Source organism: Epinephelus fuscoguttatus, linkage group LG1, assembly GCF_011397635.1.
Source record: "Epinephelus fuscoguttatus linkage group LG1, E.fuscoguttatus.final_Chr_v1".
Taxonomy (NCBI): Eukaryota; Metazoa; Chordata; class Actinopteri; order Perciformes; family Serranidae; genus Epinephelus; species Epinephelus fuscoguttatus.
The window spans coordinates 39462878-39480553 of NC_064752.1; the positions used below are offsets into that span (position 1 = coordinate 39462878).

General features: G+C 41.3%; 1 pseudogene; it reads left to right on the plus strand.

The window, feature by feature from the left end:
- Positions 1-15501: 15501 nt before the first annotated feature.
- On the plus strand, positions 15502-17404 carry LOC125888873 (poly(A)-specific ribonuclease PARN-like; annotated as a pseudogene).
- Positions 17405-17676: the final 272 nt, after the last annotated feature.

Below are 17676 nucleotides of genomic sequence, written 5' to 3' on the forward strand. Positions count from 1 at the left end.
TTATAGGGGTGTCATATTGCCCAAACCCTATTGCCTGTTTACTCAAATTTAAACCAACTTCTGACCCCACTAAGATCACTTTTAGAAATGGAGAAACAATCACAGTTAATATGTTTCTTAATGCTCCTGCATATAAAGGCATACCACCTATTGGTAATTTTCATTGGTTTTGTGGCAATAACGCATTCCTTTTCTTGCCTCCAACATGGTCTGGTTGCTATTATTTTGCTAATCTTACCATTACTAATCTGGCACTACTCCCTATAACTCTTGTAGCACCACCACTGCCAATATCAAAGAGACAATCAAAAGCACTTGGCTGTAAGTGCTCTATAAGTTTTCACTCACTGTGACCCAGATATGATGACCATGTGCAGGCTGTGGGAATTATTTAGGAATCTGTATTGGGGGGCAGTTCTTCACACCTTGAGGTCATGCTCTTACAGTTCTTAGGGGGAAGTTTCCTGTTTTGTTAAACCTTTTATTAGGGGGGAGGCAATCTCCTTTACAAGTGCAGTTGGTGGGTGCAACCTGGGTTCAGAGCTTTCGAATGGTATAAAGGTCTGTACATCCTTCAGGTTGACAGGGAACCCTGTTACTCTCTCCGTGCACACATAATAAAGAAACTTGATTCCTCACACCGAGTCCATCACTTCTTCAGAGAGGAGAATTTCCCTCAGATTTGGCGACGAGGATGGGATGGACGTTCTGCTGATCGACGCCTGTGCCTTGACTGAGGGTTAAACTGCCGGCAGGAGTCTCTAGGAGACTCAGGGAAAGTTCCGCTCTGACAAACAGAGGACAGGATCCCACCTGAGGTCAGGAACGGGTGGCGGACAGTGGACGCTCCATCTACTTTTAAAAAGTGAGTACAGTGTTATGAATCATTTTTATCTGTAGTTATTTATTTATTTATTTTGTAGTAAGGTACCTGTTTCCATGTAAATCCTAAACTGGTTGGTGTTGGAAATGAGTTGTCACGTAATTCCAGACAAGCGGCAGTGAAACTCAACTCATGAGCGTGTGTGTGTGTAGGCCTATCTCCATGGTATTCCCTTTGTGAGAGTGGAGCTCGCTGGCATATAAATCCTTCGTGGTATTGTAGACCAGTTCTATGTAATTCCGGAAAAAAGGTTTTTAGAACTGACTTGGGGAAAGCAAAACAAAGGGGAAAAAAAGGAGTTTAAAAGAGGGTGGAGGAGTTCTAGATAATCCTCACAGAAATAATTATTTGTGGCAGGACAAATCCTAGAATAGTATATAATAGCATATATATATATATATATATATATATATATATATATTTATATATATATACTCTCTATATACTTATATGATATATATATATATATATCATATAAGTATATAGAGAGTACATTATAGTGCACCATAATAAAATGGGCAAATGTATGAATTAATGAAATAATTATATATATAAACTTTGTGGTGGCTCATTCAGTGTCTAGTATACATGTGTACTACAAGGGTGCGCTGCTTGGAACAAATGTGTTGTACAAACTACCTGGCTGAATAAGTTGCTCAAAGGTAGTGTATGCCTGATAAGATCAGACCATATGTGTATGAGAAGATTGTTTAGGAAGGTGCAGAGCATGGTTATGGGAAAATGAGAGGGGAAAGAAAGTAGGGAAGAAGAAGAAGAAGAAAAAGAAGAAGAAGAAGAAGAAGAAGAAGAAGAAGAAGAAGAAGAAGAAGAAGAAGGATGAATTGGCAAGCTTTCCTGAAGTTCCTAAAGAGAAGCTGAAGTGAGAGAAGCTAAATCCTTGGCAGGTTTGATGTTAAAGCAAGAAATGAAAGATAAGAGTAAGTGTCAAAGGAAGGAAAAACAGAAATGTAGGGCAAGAGAGAGGGTTCTACCTCCTCCATATCCTCCACTGCTGCAGCCCCTCCTCCCCAAGAGGCACATGGCCCTGATGCTGAGCAACTTGAAAAAGACTCTGAAAGGGAGGGGGAAGAGGCATCGTTTTACCCTGACCTTTCTGCTCTCCATCTGACCCCCAAGGAAGCAAAACTTAACCTTACTCCTTCCAGAAATGCCCATGATGGTTTTTCCCAACCGTCAGCCATGACCAACAGGGGACCAAGCACACAGCCACTGGGATCCAGAGTGCTTGTGTATAGGCCATGGCAAACAGATCAGCTGAAGGAAGTTGCAGAGGAGTTGCCTGATCCACAAAAGACTGGAGGTGAGAAATGGGTCACAGCCATGCAACAGTTATTGGCCATGCATAATCCAACCCTGCAGGAAGTAAAGGCTGTCTGTCCCAGATGTTTCAAGCTCCGATGGGCCAACATTCAACCTGCCAACTGGTCCACCAGCCCAGCAGTTGGATCAAAGGATTTCACCATGATGATGGACAGGTTGTATGATGCAGTGCACACCAAGAAACATACAGCAGCACTGACAGCCACAAGTTGAGGTGCTACAGATGTGAAATCTTTGGGCATATTTCACGTGATTGTGCCACTTCTTGGACTGAGAAACATGAAGGACAAGTTAAGGGGGACTCCTGGCCATATGCACCAGCTCAGGGGCTCTCTGGTCATTCTCCAGGATTACCACTGACGCAGCCATAGGATACAGTGGAGGCAGGTCAGAGCATAGAGCAGAACACACACACCCACACACACACAGACACACACACACACACACACACACACACACACACACACACACACACACACACACACACACTAACGCAATTACATTTATGTTGTTGACTGATGATGAAGGGGAGGCAATAATATCAACAATGCCTGATAACTTGTGTGCTGGGAGCAAGTTTGATTTTGGGAATATACAGGGGACAACTCTGTTATTGTTCAGCTAAAATCAACTGTTAGACCTCAGGGACAACACTGGTAGCAGCCACAGTGGATTGGGCCAAACCAGGTACTGTTGATGACTGCATCTGGATACCTGAGAGAGAGACACCTGGATCCATGCATCCCAGTATTGTGACTGCGGTTTTCATTGTTGGCCTGGTAACCACAGCTGAGATTACCAGGGTCTGCAGCTGAGCAGCAAGGTGATAGGCATCTTGGCAAAGGTAAAGCCTGACAGAACTGGGCTTAAAACATTCTCAAATATTCACACCTGATCCATCAAAGATGCTTAAAAATAAACTGATACCATCGAGGGCGCAAGAAGACACAGAGGGGAGATGTGGCATTGGCATGCCACCAACACGGAGTCAAGACATCCCAGAAGAAGACAGTAGCAGAGCCGTTATGGAACAACAGTTAATCAGAAACAAGCGACAGTTGAGTGGACAAAATGATTGCAAACCCTGGGGTCTTGATGCTGGTAACCTAATTGATAATTTCAGGCAACAAAATAGTTGGTATTCTTTCATCCAGTGGATGAAAACTAGAATGTATTGCCCCAATACCACTGTTGTATTCATTCAGAGTCCTCCAGCAAACTGGCATTCCTTAGTCCAACTTGAGGTAAAAGATTGTCCGTGCTTAAATCCAGTTGTTAATTTAGTTCAGTATTTTGCAAATAATCCATACATGAATGATGACACACGGAAATATTTCAAGTTTTCCCATCACATGTGGTATAATGCTACTAGGAATATATATAATCATACAACAGAGCAATCAAAGGTATATTTGTCTTGTTTAAACTGGTTCTGTGATCACATACTTCCACAAACCATTCCTTTCAACTCAGATACTGTAGAGCCAACTGAGGTCCCCCTAGACAGAAGCATTTCACACCACATTTGTTTATGTTCAAATGGCACAAGTCAGTTTATAGGGGTGTCATATTGCCCAAACCCTATTGCCTGTTTACTCAAATTTAAACCAACTTCTGACCCCACTAAGATCACTTTTAGAAATGGAGAAACAATCACAGTTAATATGTTTCATAATACTCCTGCATATAAAGGCATACCACCTGTTGGTAATTTTCATTGGTTTTGTGGCAACGCATTCCTTTTCTTGCCTCCAACATGGTCTGATTGCTGTTATTTTGCTAATCTTACCATTACTAATCTGGCACTACTCCTTATAACTCTGACCCAAAATACCAAGCATGATCACATTCATAAAAGGGAAATGACACAATTTGCTAATCTTGAATCTTACCACTAGCGCATTTCCCTAGGTGAAAAATGGGGTATTGGCCTGCTCCCTTGCTATGGTGTCACATTCCTGGCTGATCATGTAGATAACATTACGTATTCAGTGTCTGCTTTTGCAAATGAAACAATAAAAGGTTTTCAGGACTTAGCTGCATGAGATGGCTCTTGATTATATTTTAGCAAAACTGGAGGTTTATGCATGACATTAAATTTAACAGGAGAGGCATGTGTGACGATCATTCCGGATAATTCGGATAACATTACCAATGTGATCACAGCACTTGAAAAAATTTGCAATGCATTTGGTCCCTCTGAATCAGCAGGTTTTAGCTTCAACAAATGGTTAAATAACCACTTTGGCCCCTGGGCTACTCTGATCATTCATGTCCTGATCCCTGTTCTGATTGTTTTTGGTATCGCTCTATGTTTTTGTACCTGTGCACTTACTTGTATGTGAGCCCTCATGTACAGATGGATAGGTGGAATAGTGAAAGGAGAAGAAAAAACATTGTATGTTAAAATACCTCTTGAGCAAACCACTGATAATGAACAGAATGTCTACTCAATGTCAAAATGGGCCCCAGGAAACCCTTTCATTGATTCTGAGAATGAAATGGTATAATCATTTTTTTAGTTTGCAAATTGCGTTTTAGTGTTTTAGTTGTATAATTTTGATATTCTTAAACAAACAATTGTGAGTTCAGTTTGAATCTTTTGTGTAACATTTTTGATTTTCTGAGGATCTGAGGTAATTCCCATTATAGTGTGTTGACACTTTGTGTCAAGAGGAGGGAATATGGGAATTATTTAGGAATCTGTATTGGGGGGCAATTCTTCACACCTTGAGGTCATGCTCTTACAGTTCTTAGGGGGAAACTTGATTCCTCACACCAAGTCCATCACTTCTTCAGAGAGGAGAATTTCCCTCACAAGGCCCTCAACCTACTTTACAAATCAGATCAAGGTCCAGAGATTTTTGTGAGTTGTGGAAAGCAAATGTCACAACTCAATACAGATGTCAATGAAAGACAGCACAACAGGGAGTGATTTGTCTCATAATACAACTAGAGCTTTTTCTCTCTTTTGTTATCATCTCAAATGTGCTAAATTGGTCAGTTTAATGCCATTTGAGCTTTTTCAGATTGATAATAACAAAGACACATTTTCCAAATGGACAAAACTACTTATGTTGACTGTGCTGAAGAGATATTACCATCAGTAATATCAGTTATATATATGAGTGCCGTGTAACACAACAGCGTAAGCTTTAAATGTAACATCTAAATTGTCAGCAGCGCTTTCTACCCAATAACGATAGCAATGGCAATACCAATCATTTATTGTCCCTCTTATGTGGTGGCTGATCTCATCCTCTGCTTGGTAGATAAGGAGCGTCCATATCTCATTGTTTTGTTTCTGTTGCAGTTCTTCTTCTTTGAGTTAGCTGCTAACTGCTGCTAGTTGCTTTTTAAATCTCTTTGTGGTGGGTTGCAAACAACCCATTGTCAAATCATCACACTTGTCCAGTCCGTGGTCCTGTCCTGCTGATGGTCCCTTTTGCACAGATGTTGATTTGGTACTGTTACTACCTCCTCGGCCTGCTTAAAGGTGAGACAACTCTGCCCCCCTATTCCACAATCACACTTTTTTTTATGAAGACCAGCGAGGCAAAATAACAGTGTGATGTTCCTGCCTTGAACAGGCAGTGTAAAAGGGGTGATAGTTTCACCTCAGACATTTGAGAAAATTCTGGGTATTCCCTCAAGTAGTGAGGATCCTGCACCATCAATAATGTCCTGACAGGGAACATCACTGCCTGGTATGGAAAGAGGACTGAACAAGACCACAAGGCCCTGCAAAGAGCGGTTCATTCAGCTGAATACACCATAGGTGCTGCTCTACCCTGCAAATATTAGGCCACAAGAATAATTAAAGACCCCAACCACCTGGAAAACTGCCTTTTCTCCCTGTTGAAGTCAGAAAGAAGGTACCAGATACACCTGGCACTGAGAAGCTCAGGAAGAGCTTCTACCCTCAGACCACAAAGATCCTAAATAAGGACACTGCCTAATCATACACATATATTCATTAATACAGTCCTTTTTTATGCACAAACTTAAGGGAACTGATGTTTTTTTTCTTAACCTGAGCGCTGCCTGGGAAAGAAACTATGTATTTTATGAAATCTGGCAGAGACCAGAGAGGAGCTACATGACCCCTGCTCTGGATGAGTGAATCTAAATTGCTGCATAGCCTTGCCTAAATATTGCCGCTGTGTAAACCTTGCTATAAGAACAAGAATAATGTTTATACAGTGAGCTCCTGTAGGGTTTCTCTGTGTCGCTGAAGGGCAGCCACATAAACTCTGACTTAATGACCTTACTGCACAGGTGAACAACCAAATACAGCAAGCTACTGCTGTTTCTCATTTCCTATATGACCATTCTAATGTGGAGCTGGGCGATGTTCAAAGATATTAACCTGATATTTAACTTTTGAAATAAGCTACTGTATATGCCGACGTTATCTGATCTGGAATTTTTGGACAGACTACAGACAGAAACTATACAACCCCTCAGTTTTTAAGAAGAAATGAATAGCTCAGTTTGCTGAATCACATCACAGCCTGTTACACATGTAAGTGTGACTTAATCACTGGCATCGTGTTCTCTTTCAAGAGACAGGATATTGAAGAAACATCAAGTCAATGGAAATGTCAGATAAGTTTTAAACGATTTGTCCAATACTTCCCATCAGCCTCTGCCATACGTAGTATGCTGTCATAATAGATAAACTTTTTAAGTGTTGAACATCTGCATGTTAGCATTGTTATTGTGACCTTTCTTAGCATGGTGATGTTGGCATTTAGCTTAAAGCATCGCTGTACCAAAGTACAACTAATAGCCTTTGACACAGACACTAGGATTGCTGTGGACGTATGATACATCCACACTAATAAGTTTTCATTTTTAAAACTGTGTTTTAAAACTGTGTTTTCAAATGAAAACAATCTCTGTACACACAAGCACCTTTCTGAAAATAATACTAACACGCCTGAAAACGCATAGGCCTATCACATGGCCATTCACGTGCACTGGGCATGTAAGTGCCAGTGTAAACAGGAGAAAATACAACAGGGGAAGAACAGCAAATCTTTAGGGTCTTCATGCTGTTTACAAGGTCAAGAATAAACTCTGGACCTCAATTTTTAAGCCTACATGAAAAACAAGTTCTTGCATGCTGTAAAACAAGTACATGCTTGACTTAAAAGGATCTTTTTCGCAGTCATAGAACACAATTAAGCCCTTTAAACTCTCTCTCTCTCAAACTCTGCAATCACTCTCAGTGCCTTCTGAGCTGGTAACTGCTTTGAAGGACGCTCTCGAACTGCTTCAGATTTGATCACGTAATTGGAGAGCTGAACAGCCACTTATTCTCACTCAGCTTGGCTCGATTTGAGTCGTGGTGGCTTCTGTCACAGCAGCAGGTCAAACCCTGTCTCACTAATTTGGATGACTAAATACATATTAAAAGAAACTTAATGCAGATGGTACGATGGTAAAAATACACAGGCCTTGGATAAATGTTGAAATGTAAATGCTGTTTGACTTTTAATACAGTCATGTTATAGTCGATGGTAGAATATAAACCAATCCAGCTAAAATGTTTAAGACGATAATTTTACTGATGTAATAATTTACAGCCTATAACCTACAAACCCAAAGTTATTATATTGGAAGATTTAGATTTTCATAAAACACTATAAAGCAGACTGCGGGTGCAAAAACCCACTGCTTTTTACAAATAATCAGAAACACCTGCAGACTTATATCAATGAGGCGAGGGCGTATTCAGCAGATAATTGCAATATATTGGTAATAAGCTGCGTAAGTTTCTGATTTAGAAATTTCTGTTTGTGATCTGCATCATGATTATCATAACTATTATTGCCACAGGTTTTCTATAGATTGCAATACATCAACTTTTCCATGCATTTACAGATAATATCTGGAATAAAGAAATAACACAAGCTGAACAGTACAACACTTTCTGTAAAATATTACCGACAATTAGTTATATGACATTTTTCAGTAAAATACAAGCTATCAATGAGCTTTTCTTAAGAAACTATCAAGTGAACCTATATGGTTGTAAGCCTACATATAAAGACCTGTAAGATATATTAGAAAAACTGACACTTAAAAGCATGTCAGATATTAAATGTATTTATTTATTTTCCAGTTTATTAATCTTCTTCTTCTCTGGTGGTAAGCAACTGGAGTTTTGCATACATTACTGCCACCTAACCATGGATGTATTTTCCAGTATCAAATGCATAACTGCAATGCATTGTGGGTTAATATGCACCACAGAGTGACCATCGTTTTTGGCACCAGCTGTCGATTGTTATGATGGCCCAAAATTCCAAAGCCCCATTAGTCCAAAAAAATGTCCTGTTGGACCGAAAGCCCATTTCTGTGGCAGCCCTTTACTTAGAAAACAAACACCCATTGCTCCGTAGTTGCATTTCTCCAAAAATACACACTCCCTGCAGTTAGACAACCTGATTGCCAGTAAAAATATTTTCTTTGTACATTAGCGTAAACTATCGAACACTATATTTGTCAACAACGCTGTGGTGAATGTGTGCTTAGTGTAGGCACAAAAACCACTTGGTCATGGTTAGGAAAATATCATGTCTTGGCTTAAAGCAACCACGTTTGGTGGCACTACAGTTGCTGAAAAGCAGGGACGGGTTGATGAAAAACATTTGGGTTTAGTGGCTCAAATGTTGCTGAGAAATGCACAAAGGTTAAGTAAAAACACCAGGGATCGGTGCCTCAAATGCCGCTGGGAATGTGAAACTAACTGCAGGGAGTGTGTATTTTTGGAGAAAGGATCTTTAGAGTAATGGGTGTTTGTATTAGGGTTAATGAGACGTCAAGGAAAGGGCTTTCAGTCCAGTGGGACATATTTTGGACTAAGGGGGCTTTTTGGAATTTTGGACCGTCGGAACAAAGGCATGGCACAATTACTGACTTGCTCCCTTAGCCGTCTAAGGGTTAATCTCACCAAGTTCACTTCAGTTTTTCAGACTTTCAGGCAGTGAGGGTTCCACAAAGACCAAGTGCTGAGATGAAGTCAACGAGGTCATGTTGAATAACTAAGAAGAGCAGCCTAGGATGAGAGAGGCACTGCTAAACCATTACAGGTTATCACCATACTGATATTGTTCTTAATTTCACCACTGTTGTCTGATTGTTGCTTTTTACAAATTGTGATGTTAGTATCCTTATTTGGCAAGTATCAGAGGTTCTTAGGAGTGTGCATGTTTTCATGACAGCTCTTTGAAAGTTTCTGTTAGTTCACGTCACAGCAAATTAAAATGTGCAAAGGCACGACATCTCATGACCTAAAAATTACATAACTTGTATGTAGTGGTGACCAGGTAATTTAGGCTGGCCTAGTCTTTGAGTGAATTCACCCATGACCTGGAGTCACAGCCACAATGGTGTCACTGACAGGTTGAGGTGACTGAGGTGTTTTTTCTTTGTCATCCATCAAATTCATCCAAATTGAAATGATTTATTTTGCTGTTGAATGGCAGTGAGTACTGTGAATTGACATTTACGGGCTGCATAAATCACTCTTTCAGGTTTCATCATTGGACTTTTTGAGAAAGAACCATTTGAGTGCATAATGCAGAAAAACACAGAAGAAAACACAGAAAAGTTTGGAATTGTGCACTCTTATTTCTTATTGCAACAAGTGGAGCTTGGGGCTAGCCAGGTTTACACTAAATAAATATTTGAATCAGTAACACATCCGCACAGTTACTGCATACAGTTTGGTTGTTTGTTCATTATGTCCTAACTCTGCTAACCCCACCACTCCCACTGCCTGCCTTCCCGTCAGTAGATTCACTTCACCTCCTAATCCTACTCTTGCACCTCTTCCTCATTCCCTCATTAGCTGCCTAATACATTTACTGGCCCACTACTTCCACTAGCTCTCTGCTAGACTGTGTTTGCGCTACATGCCTTAGCTTTCAAGTGCTCTAATTATTCTGTTTTTGATCCTGACCCACGCTGCCTGTGTTTTTTCAGATTCTCCATCACCCTGACCCCTCTGTACTGTGTTTGGCTGCCTGGATCTAATGAACACTTTTTACATCTGTTCTGTCTGTCTTTGAAATGTGACAAAAGTATGTACGATCCGAATGGTAATGTTGTTCCATTTGAGTGAATGTGTGCCGCTCCATTTAATGCAGGATTGTCAGTTCCCGTTTGTGCTTTTATGGCCACTTAGTGGTATTTTGACATTTTCATAATGCACACAAACAAGAACATTGTGCTCTCTTTAGTGATTTTGTACGAACATGTTGATAGTAAGGACACACTGAGCCTGTTTAGACCTGCTATTAAGATGCATTTTGGGTGATCCGATCAGAAGTGGACAGCACTAAATACAAGTGTATAATACTGCAACAGTATTTGGGTGGGTAGTGCGTGCCCTGTGGCATCCACATGAACTCCAGGACCCAAGGTTTCTCAGCAGAATATTGCATTGTAATGAGATGATCAATGTTAATGTTGTTGCTGATTAGTGTACACCTCTGCAGCCCCCATGATGGGGACGATTTAGAGGGCAACAGCGAGCCAAAAAATCACAGTTGTAAACAATGCTTTGATTATATCTGTTTTCCTTTTGGGTGTGCCCTGATATTGGACATTCTGTTCGCTCACTAGCATAACACTTAAATGCAATAAAGCCTTTGTCAGTATTTTTTTATGACATGCATGCTTTTCCTGCTGTGACAAGTCAAAATGTCTGCTGAGAGAAAGACCTTTTGATGAAGCCAAGACTAACAACAGACAGGTTGGAGCTAATTAAACATCGGGATTTATGTGTGTTGTATTCATCAGCCTTTTAAAATACTTCTAAGAATCTCAGTCAAAGTTTAACTGAACAGTTCAGTTCAGAGAGGCTGCAGTTTTTTAGACATCAAAGACACAAGGCCCTCCCTTAACACAGACAGAAAACCTGAGAGCAAGACAGACTTTGCTCAGTTTTGCTTGATGAGTAGCATGTATTCTTTCTCTTGTCAAGCTACCGGGCAAATATGTGACCTTTGTACTTTACATTTGAAATTCCTGTCTGAAAGCATTTTTTCAAACCTGAACTGAACTTGCTAGCAACCTGGTCTTACAGTAAGTCAATTAGGATCCTATTTCATGGTGGACACACAAATTCCTTGGACAATATCACACATTAGGTAGGAAAGAGCCAGACAGTTTGCTTAGGGTCAGAGAGAGGGGTGGTTGATGGGTCAAACAAACACAGGACTTTCACTCAGAAGACTGCTGTTTGTGTCCTAAACACATTCTCATTCCGACCTCGTCACATATCAATGTTTGGTCATGGAATTTCCATGTCCACATATGACGTGCAAGGTACCCTGGGTGCGTTGGTTGTTGACACTCTGGGGCGCTGTGTCAAGTTCTGCCTGTTACATGCATTGGGCTGCTGTGGCAGGGTCACAGCCTTTGGTACATGGGGCTCATGCTCTACTTTGTTAGCAACTGGGTGCCCCCTGATTCTGTTTTATAAATCTCAATCATAGTGGCACTGGGCACATGTGCATGATCCTTATTGCCACACCCACAGTTTGCCCTAAATGGATATAAAAACATCCTCAGACATATGTCTGCATATCAATACTTGTTCTCCACCACACATTAGATCTGTCAATGAGGAATACGGTAAAGAAAGTGAAACTTCTCTCAACAGTGTCAGAGCAGCTATCATCATGAGATTAAACATCAGAAGAATGATCAATGATTAATACTCATGTTCAAACAGACTTTAAAAAAGTGCTTCGTGAGATAACATTAAATGATCACTAACATGGAGATGACTGCAGATAAAAATAATGATGAAATGTGTAACTAAATTATTTGAAATTAAATGTATGAATGTGCCTTTGGCTGGTATTTTACAGAATGCTGTACAGCTTGCAGTAATAACAAAATATGTGAAGATTGGACAACCTAAAAACAATGTTACCCATCCTTCAACTTATATTGAATCTGCTCCCTATCATATCCCCTGCAGCTATCCCAGCTAGAAGCACGTGTACTCCTGGTGTGCAGAAAGCACAGGGTGCACACATTCTCACCGCACATTCTTCCTTTTTAAATACCAGTTGTGTGGGAAATGGTGTATGCATGGTTTTTATGTGTACATATTGTTTATGCATCTGGCTCCAGGTTGCTTGCGAGGCATGTAAGTACTTGTTCCAACATGAAACAGATCAACTTTAGTTCCACTGCTCATTTTTCACCTAGGTCATGTGAAAACATTCCCTTTTACATGAGGTGCCGGCTCCACAGTTTGAGAACCACTGGATTAGGTAATCATGAAGTACTGTTGCACAATACTCACTATGGTGCAGCACTTAAAAAGTTGTTTATTAATTTAATCTGTGCCTTAACGCCAAAATTAAACCTCCTGAAGACCTCACGCCTAACTATACTACACTTTGATTTTTGCTCCTTGTGGTCATGGCTGCAACTGTGACAGACTCCCTATAGATTTTCAAATGACTTTTTCCTGACTACCGATAAAACTTGACAGCTTGATTGGCATTCACCAGTGAACACAAAAATTTGAGGGTCTGCCACTGGCGCCCCGTTCTCTTCACAGATGAGAGCAGGTTAGCTCTGAGCACATGTGACAGGCGTGAAAAAGAGTTATGCTCTTTGTAACATCATCCAGCATGACTACTTTGGTGTTGGGTCAGTGATGGTCTGGGGAGGCATGCCCTTTTGGGGGGGGGGGTCGCACATTGTCACACCTTAGGCTGGTGCAGTGGGCACTGCATTACTCCTAGTGTAGGACAATGCCCAGCCTCATGTGGCCAGAGTGTGTAGGCAGGTCCTGGATGATGAAGGCATTGATGCCATTGTCTGGCCTCTTATTCCCCTGACTTAAATCCAACTGGGCACCTATGGAACATTATGTATCAGTGTATTGGATGACACCAAGTACCGCCACAAACTGTCCAAGAGCTCACTGATGCCCTGATCCAGGTCTGGGAGGAGATCCCCCAAGACATCATCCGCTTACTCAGCAGGAGCATTTCCAGATGTTGTCGGGAGTACATACAGGCACACAGGGGCCATACACACTACTGAGTCACATCAAGAGTTGCAGTGATGAAATTCACACAAGTTGGATCAGCCTGTGATTTAAATTTTTCACTTTGTTTTTCAGTGTGATGTTGAATCCAGCCCTCAGAGGGTTAATGATTTAGGTTTCCATTGACCATTGTTACATCATTTTGTTCTCAACAAATTGTACAATGTACATCAGTAAAGATTTTCAACTTGAATAATTTGCTCATCAAGGTCTGATGTGTGATTTAAGTGTTCCCTTAATTTTTTTTGAGCAATTTATATTGCTATTGATATGAAATAAATCATGTCCAGCACCAATCGACTCAGATGGGTAGTCTGTGTTCTGATATCAATACAGTGTCCTACATCAGTAGATACCCAAACAGGTCAGGCAGACTACCAGTTTTCATGTACATACAACAGGTGTGAGACCAACAAATTAAAGGAATACATGAACCATATATTCTGTATGCCTTCATTCTTGCCATGCATCAAATAAACTGATTTTTTGTATGCATGTTTTATTCAATATAGTTTCTAAGCTTTAGAAAACGAGTCCATACAGTCACTCAGTCCAACTTCTCATTATAATCAAACCAAAACATTTCAATTTCAAGACTTTTGTTCTGCATTCTTACAAAGGTGCACACAATTCATCAAATAGAGTATAAACGTGCACTCAGTACACGGGCTGAAATGGTCACAGGGCTTGCTGAAGCGTGCACTGCTGCGTCCTGCAGAACCAGACTCACCTGGGTGAAATAGCAACATAGCAGCATATTGTTGTGTTGTAACACTTGATTCAAAGTGACTCATTGTTTATTTCTCCTCTACTGATTTATCATTCCCAAACATATTTTCTTACTCACTACACTATAGTGTTCCTGTAAATGTTTTTCTAATCTTATGGAAGCAAAACAACGTTTCATTGTGAAAAGTAGCAAAGAGATCAAGAATGACAGAGTAGCATTTGACATAGCAATGATAAAGTGTGTCAAAGTACAGCAGGGAATATGAGTTTTGCACCCTTGTGCTTTGTGTCAAAGGAGTAGTTTGACATATTGAGAAATACAAGTCAGATGAGAAGATTGATGCCACTCTCGTGTCTCTGTGCCAAATAAAGAAGCTGCCAGGAGCCATATATCTTAGCTTAGCATTCTGAAAGTAGGGAGAGGTGGCTCTGTCAAAAGCCAAAACATTTTTTCCTGCAGCACCTCTAAAGCTCGCCAATAAACATGTCCTATTCCATTTGTTTAACCTGTAGGAAACCCAAAACGTATATAAATGAAACGCTGTGGTTTTACGGAGAGTTATGTGCTGGACTATTTCTTGGCTGAGCCACTGACCCCAGAATGAAACACACTGATGTAACCGAACTTATAATATACTGATATGTGTTTTAGAGATGCTGGAATGTGGATTTTGGTGTCCAGTTGTTTCTTTAATCTAAACTTGGATGTACCCGTTAATTGCAGCCCAATCCAGGAGGAACAAAAGGAACAGTTCACATGTCTCCAACATGACCAACACATCTGTAAGTACAACTGTATTTGAAAGAGGACAGATACACATTGTTGGTCAGATAAAAATTTCATTTTCCATTTCTTCTGCTTACAAAGATCTCTGACTGAAAGGAGTGAAATGTGTTATCTAAACAATGCCAACGAAAAACTGACATGAACTTTGACCCAGTTATACTGATCTCAGCTGACTGCACGGAATGTGAAACTCTACATAACACACGCTCTGACAATTTATTGAATGGTTATTGATTGTTGCTTAAAGACACAGACTAGTGACTGAAATCTGCTGCAAACACTACATTCCTCATAGTGACTGAGTGCCGACGTCTCATGAGAGTTGAGAAGGTTGGAATAATTTTGTTATTCATCACACCCAGGCTGAGTGTGGGCAGGATCTGACTCAGGAAGAATCACAAGTTTGGATTGAATACAAAAACCTCTTACTGTGTTATGGCCCATGCTGTGATGGGATCACTGACACCATGTATTTAATATTTTCTAGAAAAAGAACTTATCCTCTGCCATCTTATTACCGTAAGTTCGCAGGGAAGCTTTGCATTTATCGAAGAAATGAAGACAGACCTCTGCACCTTGTGATTATAAGGTAGCTATAATCTAGCTAGCTACTGTCATGAATTTGAACTTAAAGAAGCACTTGGTCTGAACTTGTACGGAATCATAACTTTATTGACCTCTTGCCAGCCGGGTTCAGTCATTGTGCAGGGATGGAGGTGACACGCCAGAATTATAAGGACAGTTTAAACACGGTGTACAGCGCGATAGACGAGGTTGACTTCCTTGCCATCGATGGAGAATTTTCAGGGATAAGCGACGGTCCTAATGTCAGTGCACTCACCAATGGGCTGGACACACCGGAGGAGCACTACACAAAGCTTAAAAAGCACTCCATGGACTTTCTGCTGTTCCAGTTCAGATTATGTACATTCAAGTACGATCAGTCAAAGTATATCACAAAGCCTTTTAATTTTTATATATTCCCAAAACCGTTCAACAGGACGTCCCCAGACGTAAAGTTGATCTGTCAAAGTTCCAGTATTGATTTGTTGGCCAGTCAAGGATTTGACTTCAGCAAGGTGTTCTGTCATAGAATCCCACACCTAAACCAAGAGGAGGAAGCCCAGCTGAGGGAGCAGACAGAGGATAGAAGAAATCAGCATCCTAATGGTGTAGGAACGCCGTCCTACATCTCACCATCCTCCTCTAAAGGCCCTGCAAACGTCCCTGAGGAACATAAAGACTTCATCAGCAGGGTGATAGAGAAGGTTGAGGCCCTCTTCAGTAACTCAGAGAAGACTTTGGACTTGGAGCCATGCACTGGGTTTCAGAGGAAGATGATATACCAGACACTGAACTGGAAATTCCCCAATGGGCTACATGTGGAAACTGTGGAAACAGACAAGCAGGAGCGATACATCCAGGTCAGCAAAGTAGATGAAGAAGAGAGGAAGAGGAGGGAACAGCAGAAACAAGAGAGAGAGAGAGCAGGAGGAGCTAAATGATGCAGTTGGCTTCTCCAGGGTCATCCACGCCATCTCTAAATCTGGTAAACTCGTGGTTGGTCACAACATGCTCTTGGATGTGATGCACACCATCCACCAGTTCTACTGCCCTCTGCCAGAGGACTTTAAAGAGGTCATGATGTGTGTCTTCGCAAGAATTCTGGAGACAAAGCTGATGGCTTCCACTCAGCCTTTTAAGGAAATTATCACAAACACCTCTCTGGCAGAGCTGGACAAACAGCTGAAGGAGAACCCCTTCAAGTCACCACAAGTTGAAACGGCAGAGGGGTTCCTCAGTTATGACACAGCCCAGGAGCAGCTCCATGAGGCCAGGTACGATGCTTACATCACTGGCCTCTGTTTCATCTCAATGGCCAACTACCTGGAGTCTTTCTTGACTCCACCAAAAGCATACATCTCTGCTCGCTCCAAACTAATTGAGCCTTTCTTCAACAAGCTTTTCCTGATGAGGATAATAGACATTCCCTACCTCAACATCACAGGACCAGATTTGCAACCTAAAAGAGACCATGTCCTGTACGTCACCTTCCCAAAAGAGTGGAAGACTAGTGACCTCTACCAGCTCTTCAGTGCCTTTGGAAACATCCAGGTTTCATGGATAGACAACACATCAACATTTGTGTCCCTGAGTAAGACAGACCAGGTGCAGATAGCTATGAACACCAGCTGCTATGCAGAGAGTTACAGGATCCAGACGTATGCAGAGTACACCCAGGGTAAGCAGCAAGACAAGGAGAAACTCAGCCTGACACCAAAATCTTGGGGAGAGAACGGCTGGGTGAAACCTCACTACACCTCTGCTACTTCTGCTGGTTTTGGAGGCAAATGCAGAAGCTATTGAGAGCAAGACCTCAGAAGGATGGCTCAAGACGGCAGAGCCATCATATTCATCAGGGTCAAGTCCAATCCCTGATGATGAGAGGTAAACTCCTGAAGGCAGTGATGCTGAGGGGATGGTCACCTGGCAACAAGCTCCGACAGCCCACGGGAGGAAAGGTCAAAAGAGCAAGAAAAAGAAGCACTTGGTCCGACCATGTTCTGAATCATAACTTTACTGACCTTTTGTTCTACTACCATAACATGGGAACCAACCCCCTCACACTCCCACAGCGCCCCCACATGTTCACATCACCTAGGACCTGGCATGCATTGAAGCAAAGTTAAGCTAAGCTAAGCAAGCTAAGTTCAGGACCTTTGCAGCTTAGACATCACCAGCTCAAAAGAATAGGCCAGTTGCATGGCAATGCTCAGTCCAGACATGGCATGAATATCAGAGGACTGAACGATGTAGAAATCTAGACAACTGATATTACAGCCAAAG